Below are 12,920 nucleotides of genomic sequence, written 5' to 3'. Positions count from 1 at the left end.
TGTGAGTTATTCCTTTTTTTGTTTCACACACTCATAGTATATTCAGTAGGTAAATTTATAGTATAAATGTTAATTTCCCCATTTCCTTAAGATTTGTTTAGATTAAGTGTCTTTGTTCAATTGTTAATTGACCCTTAAGTTTGAGTTGTGTGGATTCTATTATTTCTCCTTTCCACCAGAAAACAACCAGCTAACAATAAATGAGAATCAATTGGATCCCCTGTGTTTGTGCCGTGCTTGTTCTGATCGACAATCCATTGTGTTGATTCACCAAACCACGAGCCAGTTTATTACTTCATACCAACCCCAAAACAATATTTTACAGCATCTGTTAGTAGACCCTCCTTGCTCTGGTAAAAGTCCATATCTGTGTATAAAAGTTATTTTGCTATTAAAGGAATGGTTTGACATCTAGGGAAAGAAAAGGTAACTCAATCCAGTGATCAGCCTGTTTAGTCTGTTAGTTATCAGGTCCAATCCAGACAAGAACAAAAGAGGTGATGCACACACAGTGACAGTGTCAATGCTCTGACAAACATATTTGTAATCAGACAAGAGAAGAATGAAGTTTTACCAGAGATATCTGTGGATGCAGAGGTAGCATGTGAGCAATATAACTGTTTGTATGTTGAGGTTGTGGGGAAGCAGAGTGATGATTTGTCTTTTCCTGTTGATACAGTAGGTGGCGCTATAATCATAAAGGTAATAAAGGTTGTAGGAATCTGTTGACTTGATTGCCGTCAAGTGTTGTTTGACCCCAGAAGGGCAAAGTTTTGTTTCCGCTAGGGTGCCAGATTGATCTCAGTGTTTGGTTACTGAATGGACCTGTATTGTTATATATTGCACGGAAAATAAATGTGACGTGTGGACCCAACATGCTGCCGGGAAAATTTGGGCAATTTAGCGTGTCAAATAGGTCAATCCTGGGTCAAACCCTCAGTAGCTCGGTATTGGATTAAGCTCCTTTAATAGTGATTGTTCCATTAGTTCTGAAATGTGTACAGTGTGTTTGAGTATAAACTCTGTAGATCAATTACTGATCGCCTTTTTCACTTTTCTTTTTTATCATAAAGAAACTATCTAGAAACAGTTTTCACACACACTGAACATGTTCAGACTGTACTCTTTACAATTATGATGTTCACAGTTATCCTACATGTCATGAATTAGTGGTACCGATCTATAAACAGCCATAGCTGTGTGTGATGACACACCTCTCTCTTCTGCACCTCTTCATTTAAAAGTCCAAAGACATGTTTTTGACTGTCAGTGCACTGATTTCTGTTGAACCAGTCTTCTAAGAAGAGTGCAGTGTGGTTGGTTATTCTAATTCAAGTGAACTGGGTTCATGACAAAGTGTGTACAGGTTCATGTATTCATGTGGGGGATTGACCTATAAAACGACATAATTTTTCATTGTTGAAGTTCCGGCTGGCACAGAGCTTTATAAATCTAACTGCGAAGAATTCGTATGCCGGCTGTGGCTCAGGTGCTAGAGCAGGCTCAGTTCTCAGCAACCCAGTCCACTTGAAGTGTCCTTGGGCAAGATAGTGAAGCCCACATTTCTCCTGATGGCTGTACCGTGTGTGTGTTTTATCATCTTGAGCACTTTGGATAAAACGCACTGTACTGGCACCTTGCCTGGCAGCCTCTGCCATCAGTGTGTGAATGTGACAGGTGTTTTATGTAAATATGAGTCCATTTTATGTGGCCACTTTTGACCTATGATGACATCACTGTGACATCATTGGCGTTATTATCTCAGACTTGACAAAGCTCCTCCAGAGCCACGAAAAAGAAAAAGAAAACAGTGGAATGTCCCTTTAATGTTTCACTGCTCTTTTTTGAAAGAAAATTCTGCACACTCACACACTTGCATGCACACACACACACACACACTTGCATGCACACACATACATACACACTATGGGGGGGCATTTTATGCCAGCACACTATACTAAACGCTTTAACCGCGTCGCCTACGCCTGCATGAAGACTGAAAAATACGCGTTTGATACAGGCACGCGTATTGCGAGTACACCAAATAATGAAGGGTGACGGGTGATCGGTGTCATGTCATGTCGACTCAGAAAAATTTCATTTTCCCCGCTGCGCCACTGGCCCCACGACCTGCTGCTGCTGCTTTGGCGCACCGGTTCTTTGGTTTCTGTTCCTGAGTTTATTTTCAATTATGTATTAAATAAATAAAATAAAGTTGTGTGACATTGAATCATCAGTCTCTTCATTTGTGAAACACAGCTAACTCTGCTGGCTTCCAACGCCATGCTGCACCTAGTTCTGGAAAATGTTATGCTGATGTCGAACCAAATATACCCCTGAAATACTAAACGTGAAACAGAAATGTGATCATACATTTTGTCGTATGACACAGTTAGCTGTGTTTCACCAATGAAGAGACTGATGGTTCAATGTCACACAACTTTATTTTATTTATTTAATAAATAATTTAAAATAAAATCAGGAACAGAAACCAAAGAGCCGGTGCACCAAAGGTGGTGCAGCGGGGAAAATGAAATTTTCTAGTTATGAGTTATAATTGTGAAGCGAAGCAGCTGTTAAACTCAAAATTCGTCATCATAAAGTAAATAGTTATTTGTACGTTGAGACGAGTGCGCGCACAGGCGTGGCACGGCACGAATGACCCCTGGCTATCTGATTTCTACAAACACTACACAGTGTGTGCCTGTACGCTCATGTAGAATTGTACTTAATGTAACAGTCACACGTGGTCTTCATGTCACGTATTTGAGGCGTTGTTCACCCGTCACGTAGGCGCATGCGCAATAATGCCTGTGCAGTGTCTGCGTGACGCATACGTGACGCCCGTCCATTGTCCATTGAAAGTAAATGGAATTAACACCGGCACGTTAGACGTTTGAAGTCATTGCATAGGCGTTTTTAATAGTGTGCTGGCATACAATGCCCCCCATGCACACACACAGAAACACACAAATACACACGGAGACAGTAGTCTCGATTTATTTAATTGTCCCACTACATCCCTCCTGAATAAGACACTGACATGTGTGTGTGTATGTGTGCTTGTGCACTCACAGTGTCACATCCATAACAACACATTTATTCTGATTGTACACAGTAATGACTGATTAATTATTCCCAGCTCCAATTATCATTCCATTACTGCTGCACACACACACACACACACACACACGCACACGCACACGCACACACGCACACAAATGAAAGAAAACACTTCCATGTTGTGAGGAATAAGTGCCAGCAGTGGTTCTATGCCACTTTCTAAGGCTAATTGAGGTTAATGAATGTAACTGGTAAGTAAAAACACATTAACTCGAATAATTAAGAGTACCATTGGTGTGAGCGGGAGTTTGTTGAAAACACCACAGGAAATTATGCAACCTATCAAACATGATTCCCTCTGGCTCTGTCGGAGACTGAAATATGTGTCTTGATTGAGAATTTATATGGTGCCATAAAAATGAAGTACCTTACAGTTTATCTATTTGTTTTCGCTCCTGACTGATAATGATGGTCGATCTTGGCAGTGAATGAGTGGAGTGTGTGAGGCAGACGGAAAAAGTGATGGACGGGCTGGAAAAAAAAAAGAAGAAACAAAAACAAAAAACAAAGACAAGACAAAGAGACAGTCTGAAAGTTAGATAAACAACAAGCAGACAGGTGAGACAGGTCGATCAGGAGAAATTGTGCACATCAACCTGCATAAGGAATCCCAAACTTGGCACATGCAAGCTTGCCCACACACACACACACACGGTACACTTGGCACGGAGACAGACAGAGAAAGATAGATAGAGGAGGCTGACATCACATCCATTCAGATAAGAGAGCGCTGGGGGAGATAATAAGCTTGGTCAGATAGACTAGACTCCTCAGATCAACACGATCACCCCTGAAGAGGAGATGAGAGGAGAGTATAAAGAGGAGGAGAGGAATATGTTTTTGCTGATGTTTAGCGAGGGTAAATGGATGTCAGGCCCGATCATGTCAATTAAATTGAATGTATTATTAGGACAGTTTGTTGTATAAATATATGTTGTTATTAGAATGTTTCAATTAAATAAAGGATGTCTGTAAAATGAACTGGTGAAAAATGCTGAACAGTTATATTTTTCTGTACCCAATAAGAGATACATTTGGTCAGAATCACACTCTGGGTCTGTCCTATTGTTGTGGCGTGTGCAGCAAAGATGTGTGAAAAGTTTTATTTTGAAAATCTAACTGGATGTCACATACTGTTTGTTGTGGACTTAACACCACCATCTGTAAACATACATGTCTCATTAATGAATGTTACTAACTTAACTTCTTCCCCAGAGTTTCTGTGCTCTCTCGTCCAGCAGGTTCTCATGGATCGTGGCTGCTGCTGCGGTCCTGCACGACATCCACTACATATATTATTACTGTCATTATTGTTACCATATCTCCATTACAGTTTATAGTTAGTTTATGATTTGCTGCTGCTGTGCATCTGTGTCTCTATCTCTATGACAGGCTCCACTGCTACTGTAATCCTTTTATCATTCATTGTGATTATACAATATGTTTGTGTTGATTTGTTCTGTACACGTGACATCCATTGCACGTCTGTCCGTCATGGGAGAGGGATCCCTCCTCTGTGGCTCTTCCGGTTTCTTCCACCTTTTTTTCCCTGTTAAAGGTTTTTTGTGGGCAAGTTTTTTTCTCACTCGAACCGAGGGTCTAAGGACAGAGGGTGTCACTCCCTGTACAGATTGTAAAGCCCTCAGAGGCAAATGTACTTTGTGACTTTGGGCTATACAAATAAAATTTGATTTGACTTGATTTGATTTAACTGCGGAGCCCTGCATGTGAAAAACTGATGCTTGATGGTACCTGAGTTGTAGTTTGAAGCGAGTGACCAAAGCTGCTGTTTTGGAGTTTGGAGTGAGAACTTGTTGCACCAGCTCATGCCATACACTGCATGCATTATAGATAACATCATATTATATCATAATGTATCCATTCTGTGTGCTTCTGGTTAAATCCGGCCTCATTTCCATAGATTCAAAAGCTTTACAAGGGAATACAAAAGTACCAGAAAGGATTTCTCGCTTTGAGGTAAAAAGGTGGACTTCTTCTCTTCTTGGGATCTCTGGATCTCTGGGTGATGCTCTGCACTGCTAGAAGCTTTTTCTCTGCTCGCTGCACACAGCTGCTCCCCCATCAGGAGGACTGGTCTGTAAATATAATGTGATGAGTGAGGAAATCTGGAGGGGTTTTACAATACACTGAAGGGAACTACAACTATTCAACTTTAATGAATTCTATAATAAAAGTTAAATCAGGATATATCTGGACTGCCCTCTGACACGTCATGGAGATGTGAGAAACAGCAGTGTTGGGTGAGCGGGTGTGTGCTGGAATCATTACTCTCGCTGATCAACATACTTGATCTGTATTTGTGAATATGTGTATGTGTGTGCATGCTTTTGTGTGTGTGTGAGTGAGTATTGTGTGTTTGTATAGCTGTGTGTGTGTGGGAGACCTCCTGGCTGCTCTTCCATTGACTTTCACTTTGGCTGATACAGGATGTCAGTTTATGAGTCGATTGAATATCTACCAGCTCTTTATTTATGACACACTGGATGAAGTGTTGCTGTTCTCTTTTTCTTCTCCTCTGAAGAAGTATGAAGAGAGACAAGTGTGTGTGTGTGTGTATGGCTGGGGGAAGCTGGGTGGACTGGGGGGGACAGAAGAGAGAGGCAGAAATCAATATATTTTTACTGAAAGCCCTTGTGTAGCAGGAACAGAGACAGGACAGAAGGAGAGAGAGGAGAGGAAGGTGCTCAGGGGACGGAAAGAAGTGGGAGAGGATGGAGGCAGAGAGAGCTGTTTGTCTTGTCTTTGTCTGTCAGTCGTCTCTCAGCTGTCTAACTATTCATGAATGCGCTTGTACATGGACTGCAGTGGCTCTGCTGTAGCTGTTTGAGATGAGGCTTTAAACTATTCACACAACAAACAGGAAAGACTGCCAGAGCTGCACATCATTCCTGTGCAGTTCTTCATTTGAAAATATCATTTACTGCATGAATTATGTCATGTGATGTTACTATTCCCATTTCATTTTGAAATATTGTCTGATAATATACCACTTTTAAAAAACAGATTTTTAAAAATGAATTTATTATGCATACAAAAACAGCAGCAGTGTGTTTCTGTGGGTGAAAACAAACAACACATAGAAGAAAACACACGTGGTCCCTTTTTTCTTTTTGTAATGATTCATTTTTTCTTGAATCTCAGTCTTTTTCATCGTGTGTGGAACCTCGGGAGGTTGCTTCACAGAGGTTGGCATCACTTTTGCTGCAGTCTGTCTAAAATCTGCTGAAATGCACTTGATGTAAATGGTTACATGTTTTTCTCTCATTACATTTCCACCCTATCCAATCTTTACACAAACAAAATTCAGTTTGTACTATTATAAATCAGAAATATGTACCAAGAAAAAAACATTACGCCATGAATATGTGTTTTCTGTGTGAAACCTACAGACCTGCCTCAGCTCATAGAAAAACCTCAACCACACAATCAGTTCCCTTTCACTCCTTCAAATAATAATAATATGCCCCCACCTGTCTCTGCAGCCATGGCTCAGTAGATAGAGTGGGTCGTCCACCAATCAGATGATCGCGGTTCGGTCCCCGGCTCCTCCAGTCTGCTTGTCGAAGTGTCCTTGGGCAATGAACCCCAAATTGCTGAGACAAAAATAAGAATAATGGAAGTAGTTCCCGTTTTAAAATGTATACTCTGCATTAATAAATATTATTTTTTGCCAAAAATGAATTCACAGATTAAAAAAATGTCAACTTTGGGATCAGTTAGAACTCCCTGTGAGAAAAATAAAGAACTATTTATCAATAAAACTTATAAAACATGATTTACAGCAGAGATTAGAAGCTCTGTCCAGTTCTCCAGTTCAAACATTTAGAAGCAACTCTTTACAAAAGTATAAAAGTCAGAGTTATAAAGCAGTGATATGCTTCTTTTTGAAGCTTTTGATCCATTTGCTTCATCACATATTGCAGCACGTAAACCTTGAGTGTGATGTGTGATGGTCAGATAGACTGTGCAGTAGAGGAGTGTCAGACAAATATCCAAACCATGACATTAAGATCTGAATTAGAGATTTATCTCGGTGTGCTCATAGACTAAAGTTCATAATGGACATGGAGTTACAGTCTGTTCTGTACTGCAGGCTGTGGCTGTACCTTGAGATGTTGCTCAAGTGTAAAAACTATTAGATTCACTTCATTAAAATTCAGATTGAATTCAGATGTTGGTCACATGTCTTGTCCTACAACATAATACACAGTGTCTGTTGGCTCATGCAAGGATTTCTCTGCTATTCTTGAGCAGTCAGTAATTTGGCACGTCCTGCATTTAGCTCGTACGAGTGTTATTTAGCTCCATGGCTTCTGTGTTTGAAGATAATTGGTGCCATACACAAGCGCACACATATACACACTGAACACGCATTTGGCCTGATGCTTCTTCCAGTATATCACACCAAACTACTTTACTGAATTCTCTTCTATTATTGAATGAAAGCATATTACTGTCATTTTTCATTTACAGGGGAACGCAATCCACAGTAAAAAGTTCCTTTCCCATTAATTTCCCTTTGCAGAATCTGCTCTTCTTTCCCCCTGAGAAATGGGAAAATAAGGCCGATAAACAATTTAGACAGATGCTCCATCAGAGCATAGCCGCGGAAGTCCTGCTCCTTATTCAGATCAGCTTTTTACTTGCATTGCTAAGGTGGATGTGGAGGCATTTGATGATAGGACATTGTGTACATGCTATAAATCTTTCAGAACTCTGTCCACTAGGAGGCTTCCTACTAAGGAGGGCACTGAGATCACCCAACAAGGCCTGGAGGTCAAGAGGTGGCAATATGCAGCAAATGCATCTTTCTGTTTAACGTTTATTAAGTTAGTCATAGAAAACTGAAAAAAAACTACAATAAATAATGTTATTACTTTTGTTTGAGAAGTAAAATGTTGACTGATTAATGATTAATTGGCAATACATACATTAATATATAGGGTTGCAAAATTCCAGGAATCTTCCAAGCTGGAAACTGGAATTAGAATTTATGGGAATAAAGAATAAACCAATAATTTACCAAACTGAAGACTGGCCCTTAACAGGGAACTTAAAAATATAGTTGGGAAAAATGTATCTTAGCATAATCTTAACTAAAACAACCAGATTTTAGGCAGGTACACTAACATATTCACGTTATTCCTCAATCACATGCACATAGCACACTGCTTACTGCAGGTCTGCTGAGGCCACGCCCCCTACCTGCACAGGTGATTTCTGTACCTGGACCACACTTTAGAGCCCAGAGCACACAGAGTCATTGAAGACACACATCTGAGTTTGTGGACTACATAAAGTAAAGTAAGTTTTATAATATTACGGGCTAAATATATTTAGACTGTCTTATCATGATGTTAGCTTACCCCAATTACTAAATTAATTAACCCCAATTTCCAGTTAATATCCATTAATTTCCATAATTCCCCATCTTAACTTTCCATGGAAAGTTTCTGGAAATTTACAGGAACCCCATCTTAACTTTCCATGGAAAGTTTCTGGAAATTTACAGGAAATTTAAAGACATTTAGTATACATATTAGTATATTTAGAAGAAAATGGATATGTGAGGCCAAGTTTGTCAAAAGTCTCAGTCTTAACATGACATGTTAGGGACTGCCTGGATAATTCAGGCAGAAACATTTGTACAGTCCAAACTTCATGACTTTTTAAAAATGTTTTTACTGACTTTGTGCATCATCAAATCATCAGTGACACTGTTTGATAATCATGAAGTTGTAAAAAAAAAAACAAGCTGTGTTCATGCAAACATACAGCTTTGGAGACATGTTAGTGTGTATGTCCCATTACAAAGTCAGCATCCCACTCACTGTTTGAGTGAGGCTTGATATTCAACATATGATTAACTCTGATCCAAACAGAGTGTGCCCCTTCTTTACACCTTTTTATAGTAATTCACACCACAGTTCGACTGTGTCCAATATCTCTTAATGGTGGATGGAGCCCACTGAATCGTAGCCTGATGTTATCCCCTCTTCACATTCTTCAGAGGGGTTAGTGACTGAACTGAAGTGTCTGTTGTTTAACTTATTTGTTAAAGCTTTTCTGAGGCCTCAGGGCATCATATTTTTGCTTAGTCGCTGATAGTAGTTAATCTCCTTTTTCTGTGTTCTGGAGTTTACAGATCTATGCTGAAACAGGAACACTAGAGTTCAGACACAGCTGACAAGGTCATTACATATATCAAATCAAATCAAATTTTATTTGTATGTCACAAAGTACATTTGCCTCGGAGGGCTTTACAATCTGTACAGGGAGTGACACCCTCTGTCCTGTGTACAGGACAAATCAACACAAACATATTGTACAATTACAATGAATGATAAAATGACAATGAATTACAATGAATGATAAAATGATTACAGCAGCAGTGGAACCTGTGATAGAGATAGAGAGACACAGATGCACAGCGGCAGCAAATCATAAACTAACTATAAAATGTAATGGAGATATACTAAGTGAGGGACATTTTTTTGTGTGTTCATTTGAGTAGCCAGCATAACATATCTAATATTAATCAAGAACAATTTGAGAATGTGTTGAACCAGAAGAGATCAAATTCGGATGGACAAATGACGAAGGAGACACAGAGGCTGGAACGCGTCATGAACACGTCATCAGTTTATAATAATGCAGCGTAGCGACGACACAGACTTTCCATAGAGGAGAAGAGTGTTCAGCCTTTTTCACACAAGGACACCTTGGACGAGAGGCAGAACAGAGACCCCCACGTGAAATTAATTATTTTTTTCACGTCACATCTGGCCTATAATAACTTTTATATTTACTTTATTCACCTTTTATTTCACTGTATTAACCTATTGATATAATGGCTTATTAGCCTGTGTTTATGATTGATAAAAACTTCATGCATAATGGAATCATTTATAAAAATTGTTATTATTGTTGTATATTAATGCTTGCAGTTTACTCTATGTCATTTTTGCTATTTTGGTGAAAACCCTGGTTGAAGACCCCTGGTGTAAAATGTATATAATGCAGATATTTCTGTCTGTTGTCACTGATAAACCACATAGTACATTTTTACATCATGTCTGCACTTCTGTCCACACTCTCTCACTCTGCTGTGAGTCCCCATCACACTCATTTATTAATAGCCTACAACACTATGTTAAACTTCTAAACCTCAAAGTGCCAGTGAACCTTCTTATTGTTAGAGGTCAGGAGTCAGGAGGGAAAATAATACGATAGAGGAAAATTGGGAGTGAAGGATGAAAAAGAAAAGAGGAAAGGATGAAAGAGGAAAGGCTCAAAGTCAGGAGACAGGAGCAGAGGAGAGAGGGAGTCAACAGAGGAGAGAGAAAGAGAGGAGTCAGAGGCTGGAAGTTGAGAAAGAGAAGAGCCCTCCATTCTTTAAAGAGCCATGTCAGCCAGTGCTGATGAATGTGGTCAAACATCAATACAGTGTGACTGATAAGGCCTGGCACCATGTTCACACACACACACACACACACACACACACACACACACACAGCTACTGTACATTCACAGTTGTAGGCATTCACACCACCACTTTGCAAAAGTACCACCTCCTTTTTTTTGATCCTTCTAACCTCCATTTCAATTCCTATATTAAAACGTCTCCCATTGTTTTATGTGACTTGGCACATTGCTCCTTGCTCTCCAATGTCAGTGTGCTGATAAATAAATCGATGCTCAGTAAAGGGCAGCGTTATCATATGCTATGATGGGCCGGTGTACTCCACAGCGACTGGGTCATCTCTCATTCTGATCCTCAGTCAGTTTTCTCTAAAAGAATTCAGCTGGTGTAAGTCGTGTTGTCTGAGGAGACCTTTCGTCTTTGGGAAATATGTTTGAAGTGTTTCTGAACGTTCAAGGATCAGCTCTGTGCATATTTTTTTCTCTGAGGATGGCATCTGTGCAACGCTTCTCAAGCCAGATCTTTCCCATGGCTCACGGCCATGGTCAATGTATCATGTTTTTATTACATCAAATACTCCCACAATATATTCATTAGTTTTTTTATTGCAGAGGATTAAGGCTCCATCATTACTTAGTAAAGTTCTGCTTGTTCTAAAACCATCTTCCAGTTCATATCCTGTTGTGCAGAAATCCTTTAGCCTACTTTAAAATATTCTTCCAGCATTTCAGAGGTGTGTCCTTTGTCTGAGATGCGTTTTAGAGAAATTACCCTGTGTTTGTGTAATGCACCCGTGCTTTCGCAGGTTGAGGTATGATGCCTTGATGGATTGCTTCTGCCCTTTTCTTGTTTTATCCTTCTCCTCACTTGCTTTGAAACATCGAGAAGATGTAATGCCACTGACTTTTTAATAATCCCACAGATTTAACGGGTTGTAAACACAGTGAGGTTTAATCAAAACCGCTGTCGGTTTGTTTGTTTATTTGCGAGTTTATTTGTAACGTGTATGTTCTGCTTGATTTCTCCATTTCTGCTGCCGCACTCCCGGTCTTGACAAGCACTGTTTCATCCCAGTGTAATTGCATACACACCCCTCCCCTCCTATAATTACTCACTTGCTCATCACACCCGGGACATGAAAAACAGAAAATGACCACATCTACCATTTCCAGCAGAATGTGTCATCTTCATCGTGTCCCCCCCCCTCCTCCTCCTTCCACACCCCCCTCAGCCTCTGAAATGTCTCCTTCCCCATTCGTTAGCATAGCGTCTCCTCTTCGCTAAGCCTCGGCCCCCATCTATCACAGCAGACCAAGGCAAATGGAGCTTTCAGCTGAGTGGTGATAAGGAATCGCAGGCGCATTAAAACATCTGTCACACCTCCAGAGCCACGCACAGCGGGTGATACAACGGCCCGGGGATGGAGGCGGAGAAGAGAAGGATGGAAGGAGTAAGAGAAGGAAAGGTAGTAGGATGTGAGGAGTGGGGAAAAGAAAGAGTGGAGGTGGGATATAGACCACTGTGCAAAAGTGTGGAAACAGACAGATCAATTTGGGAATGCTTACATTTCTCCGTTTTTATCCTTTTTGAATTCATCTTCCCGGTTCCGTCTTCTCTTTCAGCCTCACTTATGTTTCACCCGACATTCTTCAAATCCCTCGGTCAACACTGACACAATAATTCGTTAACTTAACCCAGTACCCATGGGTAGAAACCCACCCAAAGAGTTCATCCAAACTAAAACATGGTACAGTACATCACAAACTACTCTTTGACTTGCTGATTGTCAATAATGTGTGTATCCTTTACTTTTTTTAATGGAATATAGTTTTGTACAACTACTAATACATTTGTGTACATTTTAAGATCAAACTTGACCTTCCTGTGTCCAACACTGGCTCAAAATAACCATATTTTAGTTTTGGTAAAGAACTTCAAACCTCACAATAACCTTTTTTATTCCTTTTCAACCTTCAACACCACGGCCATGTTTTACGTACATCATGATGACGTTTCTCCAGTGAGACCACACTTCAAAACAAAGACCACTTCAGCAGCTTGTATGAACTTCAGGATGAGGCTTTATTGATCAGTCATGTGCATTAGGACATACACATACATACATGTTCAAAAACATACGTACTAGTGCTTTTCTTACATTTGCAAGAGCATTTGTTCTTACACTCGATGCCTCCTCAACCATACCACACTTTTTTACACACAGACACACACACACACAGGATCAATTCATGGCCACACATTTCAAACAATCTGCAAAGAACATTAAAAAAAGTGTCTAAAGGACAATGCAATTCTAACAATACACAAGAAAAATACAAATTCACAAAGATGC

Source organism: Larimichthys crocea, chromosome XV (assembly GCF_000972845.2).
Source record: "Larimichthys crocea isolate SSNF chromosome XV, L_crocea_2.0, whole genome shotgun sequence".
Classification (NCBI taxonomy): domain Eukaryota; kingdom Metazoa; phylum Chordata; class Actinopteri; family Sciaenidae; genus Larimichthys; species Larimichthys crocea.
Note: the sequence above shows the minus strand (reverse complement) of the source record.